The sequence below is a fragment of the Tamandua tetradactyla genome, chromosome 9 (genome assembly GCF_023851605.1).
Source record: "Tamandua tetradactyla isolate mTamTet1 chromosome 9, mTamTet1.pri, whole genome shotgun sequence".
NCBI classification, from domain to species: Eukaryota; Metazoa; Chordata; class Mammalia; order Pilosa; family Myrmecophagidae; genus Tamandua; species Tamandua tetradactyla.
In genome coordinates, this window is record NC_135335.1 from 22,104,210 (window position 1) to 22,115,905 (window position 11,696).

General features: G+C 35.0%; 1 pseudogene; it reads left to right on the top strand.

Annotated features, from left to right (window-relative positions):
- Positions 1-8,399: 8,399 nt before the first annotated feature.
- On the top strand, positions 8,400-9,330 carry LOC143645606 (olfactory receptor 5M9-like; annotated as a pseudogene).
- The last annotated feature ends 2,366 nt before the right edge of the window (positions 9,331-11,696 follow it).

Below are 11,696 nucleotides of genomic sequence, written 5' to 3' on the forward strand. Positions count from 1 at the left end.
CCTAGAAAATTGAGCATATTTCCAAACAGAAACTTGTACATGCATGCATGTTCATGACAGCAAGATTCATAATAGCCCCAAAGTGGAAACAGTCCAAATATCCATCAACTGATGAATGGATAAAAACCAATTTTGGCACAGGCATATAATGCAGTGTTATTCAGCCATAAAAAGGAATGAAGTATTGACACATGCTGTAACAGGGATGAGCTTTGAAGCATTAAATGAAAGAGTCACAAAAGACCGCATATGGTAAGAATCCATTTACATGAAATGTCCAGAATAGAAGCAGTCAAAGAGACAGAAGGACATTTACATTGCTTGAGGCCTGGGGAGGAGAAGGTAATGACTGCTAATGACAAAGGTTTTCTTGCTGAGGTGATGAAAATGTTCTAGAATTGATTGTAATGATGTCTGCACAAATCTGAAGAGACTAAAAGACATTAAATTGAACACTTTGAACAGGTAAATTACAAGATATGTGATTTATATCTAAATAAAACTGTTATTAAAAAAACAGGAGATTGATCCATTTCTGGTGATATAAGTAGTGAGGATTAATTAATATATATAATTAAAAGCATCTACGATGGGAAAATTTGAATTGAATAAATACTATTACAATAAAAAGTTAACAAATAAAGATACCTAATGAAAAAGAAGTTTAAATACTTAGCTAAAATCAAAAGATAGTTTTTCCTGTTTAAAAATTCAGCGAGTGAATTTTAAAAATAGTTTTTCACTTGCCTATCTGGAGAATAATTTATGGTGCAGAAAATTAACAACACATGTCATTTTGTTTCATAGCACAATTTTAAACTATTAGTCTCACTAATAGGGATGAAATTGTTTAACTGTGTTTTCATTGTGAGGAAGGTCAGAACTCTTCAGACATTTCACTTTCAAAACAGCAAAACATATATTTGATTATTTTTCCGTGTCTTGTTGTTTCATAAGGTAAACATCTTGGTAATTGCCTGTCTTTACAGACTATAGTAACTACTGTATTTTAAATATAGGGTGCCAAATAGTGCACTTCTCACCTACCTTAGCCAAACTATCTTTGGCCTATAGACTGATGGAACAGTACGTAGAATTAGATGTGTGTGCCATTATAAAAGCATGGCTTCATGGACTCCACTTAACAGATTAAATTGAATTTATTTTGAATATTGTGCACCTCTGGGACTAAGGTATGGTGCTTAATTTCTTTGGTTAATTCTTATATTTGAAAGAAATATAATATTTAGTGAAGGGATGCTATTTGTTGTGAACATTAATTTTCCCATCATGATAATATTAATGTATTCTGATATTTATAGTACCTCATTTCATAAACCACCAACCTGAGGTAACAATATATTTCCTGACAGTCTATGTGTTCTCAGGCTAACTAATCAGTAAATCAATTGAGCAACCATTTTTGGTTTTGGAGCTGATGATAAATAGCTAGTGAAATGCAATTCACACATTTTTATTACACATGTAAGTAATTACATATTTCTCTTCAATGATGCAAAAATATAACAAGATAGTTTCTATGTGAGAAGAATTATTCTTCTTTGTCCTTTGTTGAATTTGTATTTTCTTTAAGGGAAACTAGAAATATATATGTATTCATTTCCACACAAACACACAAAGATAGCATGGGCAACCTTTATAAAACTATTTGTATATGCAAATGGATTGCTAATTTAGATGAAATTGTAATATTACTGTCTTTAGTTGTAAAAATTCAGACCCTAAGGACCCTAAGAATTAACTTATTTAACGTTACATCACAGATGACTTAAACGTATTTTATCAGTAAAACTGTTTACTTGCCATTTATTAGAAAACATATATATGCCAAAATAGGTACTGATTATGAATATATTTCAAAAAATCCAGCCAACACAACAAGCAAACGCACCACCTTCCCCCTGTCTGTGTGGGACATGACTCCCAGGGGTGTGGACCTTCCTGGCAACGTGGGACAGAAATCCTAGAATGAGCTGAGACTCAGCATTAAGGGATTGAGAAAACCTTCTGGACCAAAAGGAGGAAGAGTGAAATGAGACAAAGTGTCAATGGCTGAGATATTCCAAACAGAGTCGAGAGGTTATCCTAGAGGTTATTCTTACACATTAGATAGATATCACCTTGTTATTCAAGATGTAATGGAGAGGCTGGAGGCAAGTGCCTGAAACTGCATAGCTGTGTTCCACTAGCCATGTTTCTTGAAGATGATTGTATAATGATACAGCTTTCACAATGTGTGTGATTGTGAAAACCTTGTGTCTGATGCTCCTTTTATCTACCTTGTCAGCAGATGAGGAGAACATACGGATTAAAAATAAATAATAGGGGAACAAATGTTAAAATAGAAAAATTATAATAATTATAAAGCTTTTAAAAGTTGGCAGTATTTGGCAGAAGGGTTTGGATTATCTTCATTTTTTCAGATTTTCAAAGATGAAACACTTCCTGCTTACCTTTTTGGAGAATTATTATTGCATGTAGAATAATAAGTGTTCTGTTTGAGTTTTCAAACTTCAAATTAATTAGTGGGTGATGCTGGACCACTCACTTATGTCACATCCAGTGTCATAGATTACAGTCCGTGATCTCCAAGAATTCTCTGATTTATAATGCCCATCGGATTAGATTCTTTGGCAGAGCTTAAAGCAATCTTTGTCATTTGCTGAAAATTCAGGATACTTCTGCAAAATATATTTTAAAAATTGGTGGCACTGTTATAATTATTTTTACAACTATCAGCTTAATTATATTTAACCATCACCAATATATGTAACCATAGAGCACATTTATCTCCCTTCTCCCTCTGTATCTTTTTCTCTAACTCTGTCTCCATTTCTCTTTCTCTTTCAAACACACTCACATATTTTTTTCTTTTCAAATTTAGATTTTCTTGCTACAGTGGGTATTAGGTATAGTTCTGTAGTGCAAATGAGATCACAAAATGGCTTTCCTCCATAAATGATGGGAAGGAACTCAGGAGTTCAGACTACTTGGGCACTGAATGAAGCAAAAAAAAAAAAAGAAAAGCTTTACCTGAACACAATTTTGCCCATATATTTCCAGAGCAAACAGAGGCAGGACATAGTTTAGAGTTAATGAGCAACTTAGGTCGCCAATTATTTCACTTGTTCACTTTGAAAACTTGGTTGAAAAACTTAAGCTCAAATGAAAATGTTCTCAAATTAACTGTGGTGATGAATGAACAGCTCTGTGATTATACCAAGGGCCATAGAGGTACACATGGATGGATTATATGGCGTGAGGATTAAAGTGCTTAAAAAATAAGATAACCAAAAGAGACCCATGTTATCATGCAAATATCAGACAAAATAGACTTTAACTAATTAAAACTGTTATAAGGAGTAGAGAAGGACATGATATGCTGATAAATGGGTCAGTCAAATCAACAAGAAGTATTACAACTATACATAGATATGAATACTAGGCAGACCCCAAAGTGTATGAAGCAAATACTGACAGATTGGAAGAGAGAAATAAAAGGTTGTCTATTACTAGTAGGAAATGCCAATAGAACATTTTCAATAATGGGCAGAACATCTAGACAGAAGACCAATAAGGAAATAGAAGACTTGAATGATACTATAAATTCACTAGGCAGACATGTATAGAACATACAACCCCCAAATAGGAGAACATGCATTCTTCTCTAGTACTCGTGAGTCATTCTCCAGGATAGGTATATTCTAGGTCTCAAAAATAAATAAATAAACAAATAAACTGAATTTCATATTTACTTTACAGAACACACATTTTATTTTTCAAAATGAAGATAATATTAGTCATCTACTAATGGAGATAAAATTAGTCACTACAGAGATGACTACATAGATGGTGAGTTAATACTTGTAAACTGCTTAGTTTATGCAAATAATTCCATTTGTTTTAGCACTTCATTTGCAGCTGACAGCAGGCTGAGAGTCATCTCTTAATTATACCCAAATGACACTGTAAGAATGAAATTTTCTAGTCCACTGTGAGACAGTTGAAGCTAAAAATCATGTTACTTGTCATACATCACATAGTTAAGGTGGTAGAGCCAAGGTTTGATTTCAGGGCTGTTTCATTTCAAAAGCTATGCCTTACTATATCCAATAAATTATGAATGCAGAGGGAGAAATTCTTTATACTACAATCTACTACTTCACCAATGACTTCTCCTTAAATTCCTTCTTCCATATTGTCGCCACATGAGCCTTGCTATTGAGGCAGGTGTCATCTGTGAGAATTACCAAACAATGCAAAGAACATGCATTGTTATAATCATCTATCCTGAAAATGGTACTTATTAGGGGCATAACAGCAAAAGAAAGAAAATTATTCATCATCATTTTGCTAGAAACCAAAAGTATTCTGAGAGGCATGATTTCCAAGTGTGACGTAAAGAGGACAGAACCCATGTGAAACTGGTAGGCAGATTTTGGTCTCTTGATTTCATAAGAATTATTCTTCCAGTGAATGCTTCTTCTTATATCCTGTCACTGAGATGTTTCTACAATTTTAATTATTATTTTTTTCATTATTGCATGTATGGTCCCTTAGGGAGATGGTCCCAGTATTCAAGACTATTATAAATGTTGAGAAATCACTCATTGGCTGTTCTCCTCTGTTGAAGGTAAGTCTGTAAATTCTGAACTCTGCAACTAGGATTAATTCAAATCTAACCAACTTAATTAATTGCAGTTCAGATTAATGCAGTGTAATCATTTTATTGTAATCTGTATTTAAAGAGAAGTTGAAGACCTTCAACTTAGATTTATTTGGTAGCACAATATTTTAATGTGTGAAGCTGTATTTCTGGTATATTTTCTTATTTTTATGCATATCATGTTCAAAACTAGGTGAATGTATTCATTATAATGGCGATTTTTAGAACTCATTCGTTCCTCATTTGTTCTTCTTACACAGCTACAGAAAATTGGTTTTAACATTGTTCTTTTTAAATATGTATCAATGGGTGGTGGATATTGAGCTGTATGAGGGCTTGGAGATGTGATTTTTCCTTCAGCTTTTCTCCATGAGAAATTCCTGAAATGTTAATACAGATGAGTCTGTATTTTCATACTGTATATTCCATCCTCCCAATGGTCTAAATAGATAATATGGTGTGCAATATGTAATAAACAGCACTTAGTCATCTGATCCTATGTTATTGAGATCACCTTACTTTGGAGGGAATGGAAAAGCAATGGTTACTACATCTTTAGGTCAGCTTTCATGGAGAGAGTCATGCAACCCTCAGCTAGTCCATCAAAGATGAACTACCAAAAGAATAACTTTCTTATGTCTGGAAGGGCAATCAAACTGAATTTTAAAAAGAAATAAATTGAATAATAGAACGGATTATCAAGGAGGCATCCATAAGAGGTGGTTAAGAATATAATAAAGGTGTCAGGTTTGCATGTCAATCCCATCAATCCTATCTGACCCAGGGAGGCTCTGAATATCTCAGTACTTCAGCTCCTGAAATGGAGATGGTAATAGAGCCTCTTTCATATCACCTTTGCATGCAGAGGGCTTAGAAAGTCGTCAGTAAGTCACATATTTTTAATGTTTTAAAGCTGCTGCTACCTCTACTAGAAGACTTTTTCAATGTTTACATTGGAATTTAAATATATTGTATGCAGCTGATTTCAGGAGGCCTTAAAACATGTACTTGTGAATATTTCTGAGGATCTATTTTAGATATATAACAAGTGATCTCATTAGCTTAAGGAATCCCAAGAAGAATAAGGTACACTCTACTACTGGATAACTAATAATTATTTGTAGAGGAAGACATATTCACACTCCACATAAGAATTGAAACAAAATCGGAAAATGGGCTAGAAAACTGATCTTCTTTTACAGCGGGTAATATTAGTCTATATTTCTAAGATGCTTGACTTTTTATATAATATCTTGTATTAAAATAATACAGTAGTTCAATTAATGCAAGTAAAGCTCTCTGTTAGAGAATCATGGGTTCATACTCTGAAGGTCAGGAGTTTAAGTAGGAAAGTCTATGAGCTTAGCTCTATTTCTGATGTCTATAGCTCTCATCTGGCTATTTCCACACATGAAACAAAATAGAGCATTTATTTTCTATTTTTATTTCATGAAAATTTATAAGAAGAAACTTTAGATCAGTATTGAAACTTCAGTGCTTATTACATAATGTACCCAATTCATTTTAAACATAATATGTCAATTACTCTTATTTACCATTTTAAGGCTAGCAAAATAGTCCATAGAGATTAACTTCCCATGTATATACTGCTACTAAGTAAAGGGACCATGAAATATCATAAAGTTTATTCACTATTTAATATAGAAAGAATCTTTCTAGTAATCTGAATTTGGAATATGCCAAGCTAACAGTTCCTCTTCTGAGGTTTTGAACTTGAACTCCTTATTCACCCAATTTTTACAAAGCTGATTACTTCAACTCACTGAAAAACTAACCTCAGAAAAATTTTCTTTGGCAATACTTTGTTCACCTTCTCCCTGTTATTCCCAATCATCTTAGAAGGCTAAACTTTTCTCACAACTGTCCCTACTACCTAAAATATCTCATTTATTAATTATTGATGTCTGTTCAATAAGAATGTGTTATGATAGCAGGAATCTTGTGTAGCTTATTCACACACATATTTACAGAATTTACAATAGTTTGAGATACCATCTAATAAATACATCTGCATGTTATTAGTTTTCCTTTATGTTTGTCGAATAAGTAAGTGAAACCGATTATAAACAAAGGCTGATTTGCACACCAGTGTGTGCTAAGTGTTCACACACTATTCTTACAGAGAGCTTGAATTCCCAAGATAGTCCTAATCATACGGATACTTCCTTAAACACTCATAACACTTTTTCCTCTTGTAAGAAGCCAACTGTGGAAAGTATTTGATCTAGTTTGCTAGCTGCCAGAATGCAACACATCAGAGATGGATTGGCTTTTAATAAAAGGGGATTTATTTAGTTAAAAATGTAAATTTATTCAGAGGAAAGGCAGCTAACTTTCAACTGAGGTTCTTTCTTACATGGGAAGGCAAAGGATGGTCTCTGCTGGCCTTCTCTCCAGGCCTCTGGGTTCCAACAACTTTCCCTGGAGTGATTCCTTTCTGTATCTCCAAAGGCCTGGTCTGAGCTGCAAGTGCTGAGATGAGGTATGCTGAGCTGCTTGGGCTGGTTTCTTTCATTTAAGCACCAGCCAATTAAATCAAATATCATTCACTGCAGCAGGCATGCCTCCTAGCCAACTGCAGATGTAATCAGCAACAGATGAGGTTCACATGTCATTGGCTCATGTCCACAGCAACAGAACTAGGTGGCTTCACCCAGCCAAGTTGACACCTGAACCTAACTACCACAGTATTATTTGGGGATATTTTCTCTGTGATAACTTGAATTCGGGATTTGAATTGTTAGGGCTGGTTCTGTGAGAAACAATGGAATCTGAAATGAGCCACTGCAATTAATAAAGCACATCAGTGATATTTACCTCAATATGTATCTATTATTTACATTTTGATAGTGATGCTAAGTGACTGATACAGTTGTAGTTTACTTTTCTGAGATTATGAAAACAGAGTTATGCTGTTACATCCATCTTACCTCTCCCTTGTCAAGGTAGCAATCAAATCAGAATAATTTGAAGCAAAAATAAAATAAAATATGAGGCTGAATCTAAAACTTGGAAAGCATATGATAAAGTAGTTTGATATAATGTAGGACAAACATGTCAAGAACTAGATTATAAGGTCAACATATAGGGCTGTCCACTGTACAAAAGTTGAACAGTGAAAGCTTACTCTCTAAGGCATGTAAAAATGGGTAATGTCATATAAGTTTCCATTTTGGGTGATAATTAGAGGCAGCTATAACATGGAAAAGATATTCAATCGAGTATCAAAGATCTTCTGACTTAACAATTGGCTAGCTGATCTGGGTTTATATTATACCATCCCTGTGTCTCAAGTTTCTTTTCCACCCAATAACATATTGCAATAGTTTGAGTCTTGTTTTGCAACTCTCAGTCGGAATTTGGTTATGCTTGTGCTCTGATTTCAAGTATGTCTACTGTAATAATCTAGAAAGATATAATTGCCCAATTCTAATACTATATTTATTTGTAATGAATGTTATCTACATATTTTGCAGATGAGATACTGGAAAAAGATAAATTATAAGTTTATAATGCATAGAGAAAAAACCAATTATGCCTATATTATCTCTCTCTTGAGCAATGTGCAAACTCTACATCGTTTCCTAAATTAAGTCACATGAATGTGACTTAAATATTTCAACAACAAAAAAATCCCCTTCACATTTTGTCTTTCTCCATAGGCAAAACAGGCTGGGCCTTTGATAAGGAAATGCCAAATTTCACAGATGTGACAGAATTTATTCTGCTGGAGTTGACTAGTCGCCAGGAGCTACAGGTTCTCTCTTTTGTGGTGTTCCTACTAGTTTACATAGTCACTCTGTTAGGGAACATTGGTATGATCATTTTGATCAGTATCAGTCCCCAGCTTCAGAGCCCAATGTACTTTTTCTTGGGTCATTTGTCATTTGTAGATGTCTGGTTCTCATCCAATGTCACCCCAAAAATGCTGGAAAACTTATTATCAGAGGCAAAAGCCATTTCCTATGTGGGGTGTTTGGTGCAATGTTACTTCTTCATTGCCCTCGTCCACGTGGAAGCCTACATCTTGGCAGTGATGGCCTTTGACCGATAAATGGCCATCTGCCACCCATTGCTTTATGGCAGCAAAATGTCTAGGACAGCTTGTGTTTGACTCATCTCTTTGGCTTATGTCTATGGATTCTCTGTTAGTCTAATGTGCACACTGTGGACCTATGGCTTGCACTTCTGTGGGAATTTTGAAATCAACCACTTCTATTGTGCAGATCCCCCTCTCATGGAGATTGCCTGTGGTGGAGTCCACATCAAAGAATACACAATGATAGTCATCACTGGCATTAATTTCACACATTCCCTCTCTGTTGTCCTCATCTCCTACACCCTCATTGTAGTAGCTGTGCTGCACATGCACTCTGCTGATGGGAGAAAGAAAGCCTTCTCCACCTGTGGGTCCCATTTACAGCTGTTACCATATTTTGTGGGACCCTCATATTCATGTATCTCAGGAGCCCACGGAGGAGTCTGTGGCGCAGGGGAAAATGGTGGCCATGTTTTATACCATGGTGATTCCCATGCTGAACCCCATGATCTGCAGTCTAAGGAACAAGGATGTGAAAGAGGCAGCCAACAAAGCAATCATCAAGGCTAACTTGGAGTGGTGAAACTGCAATAGTTATTTTGTTACATTGGAAAATAGTATAAATGACAAAGTATAAATGTCCCTGTTCACAAATGACTTTCTATGGGCAATTCTTGCTTACACTAATAGATTCAAACACCATTATGCCTTACCTCAAGAATGAACTGTGCAGACTTGTCATGCTGTGTACTACATATCTAATTATTTTATTAAAAATGACATCATTTTAGTAGTTTTAAAAATTGTTACTTAATGAGGTAATAATATTTGTCCTTAATATGTGACATTGGATAGTGTGCTGGTTTGAAAGAATGTATGCCCCCTAAGAAAAGCCATGTTTTGATATAAATCCCATTTCTTAAAGGTAGAATAATCCTTATTCAATACTGTATATTTGAAACTGTAATGAGATCATCTCCCTGGTTGATGTGATTTAGTCAAGAATGCTTGTTAAACTGGATTAGGGGATGACATGTCTCCACCTATTTGAGTGGGTCTTGATTAGTTTCTGAAGTCCTATAAAAGAGGAAACATTTTGGAGAATGAGAGATTCAGAGAGAGCAGCACCATGAAGCAGAGTCCACCAGCCAGTGATCTTTGGAGATGAAGAAGGAAAACACCTCCTGGGGTGTTTCACGAAACAGGAAGCCAGGAGAAGACGCTAGCAGATGATGCCGTATTCACCATGTGCCCTTCCAGCTGAGAGAGAAGCCCTGACTGTGTTCACCATGTGCCTTCTCACTTGAGAGAGAGACCCTGAACTTCACCAGCCTTCTTGAATCAAGGTATCTTTCCCTGGATGCCTGTGACTGGACATTTCTATAGACTTGTTGTAATTGGGACATTTTCTAGGCCTTAGAACTGTAAACTTGCAACTCATTAAATTCTTCCTTTGAAAAGCCATTCTGTTTCTGGTATATTGCATTCTGGCAGCTAGCAAACTAGAACAGATAGGAAGCAACATTTGCATCTTAATTATCTGTTTTACTGCCCTAACTCTATTCATTCATGTATATTCTGATGTATTTTTTTCTGAACTTCAAGGTGGAATATCTTTGAAAAGTCCTCATTAAAACAATCATAAACACAGGATGAATGAGTGTGTGTTTTCTGATGTTTAACTTCTGAACTTTGGCCATATCATGTTGTCCCATTAAACCCTTGGCTAATAATTTTATTTGAAAATGTTGTTTGATTCCAGCCTCTTAATAGTAATAGTAACTTTTTTGTAATTTTTTTTTTTTGCATCAGCAGGCACCAGGAATCAAACCCGGATCTCAGGCATGGCAGGTGAGAACTTTGCCTGCTGAGCCACCATGGCCCACCTGTTTTTTACTTTGTTGTAATATATTCACACTGTATATAACCTATCCAAAGTATAAAATCAATGGTTCACGTTAACTCATGATTTCATGAAATCTTATGATTAATTTTAGAATATCTTCATTACTCTAGAGAAGAAACAAGAACAAAAATATAAATCTCCAGTACTCTTATACCTCTTATCCCCCTACCTAACTGTTGACCCATCGTGTTGGTGAAGTTCATTTGTTACTTGATGAAAGATTATTAAAATATCACTGTTAACTCTTGTCCATAGTTTGCAATAGATCAGTTTACCTCTATACCTCTCTATAATTACCTCCTTATAATAGTGTCTTATATTTATTCTAGTTCACGAAAGAACTTTTTAATATTTTTTATATTTGTTTATTTAATCACAGTCACGGTCCACCATAATATTTGCTGTTATACATTTCCATGTTTTAAACTCCAACTTTCCTTATGGTGAAATAAATGACTACAATTTCCCCTTTCCAGACATTCACCCACTATTCGATATGATTAATTATCATAATAACCTGCTAACATCACTTCTATTCATTTTGATATAATTTAGTACAATCTAATTAAAACATTCAGTGCATAATAAGGAGTTACTTCCCATTCTCTGGCCTCATTTTAGATCTGTTCTGTATTTTATGTCGATGAGTTTACATATTATAAGTATTCCCCAGGGTTCATCCATTTTGTTGCATGCTTCAGGACTCAACTTCTTCTTACTGCTGAATAATATTCCATCATATGTATATGCCACATTTTCTTTTTCCATTGATGAGTTGATAAACACTTTTTTCCCCATTTTTTGACATCTGTGAATAATGTCCCTATGGACATTGATGTGCAAAATGTCTGTCTGAATTCCTGCTTTTAAATCATCTGAGTGTATCCTGAGAAGCTGGATTGCCTTGTTGTATGATAACTTTATACTTAGCTTCCTGAGGAATGTCCAGACTCTCTTCCCCAGCAGCTGCACATTTTATATTCCCACCACTAGTGAATATGAGTTCTTAATTCACCACATCCTGTCCATGACTGTGGTTTCCT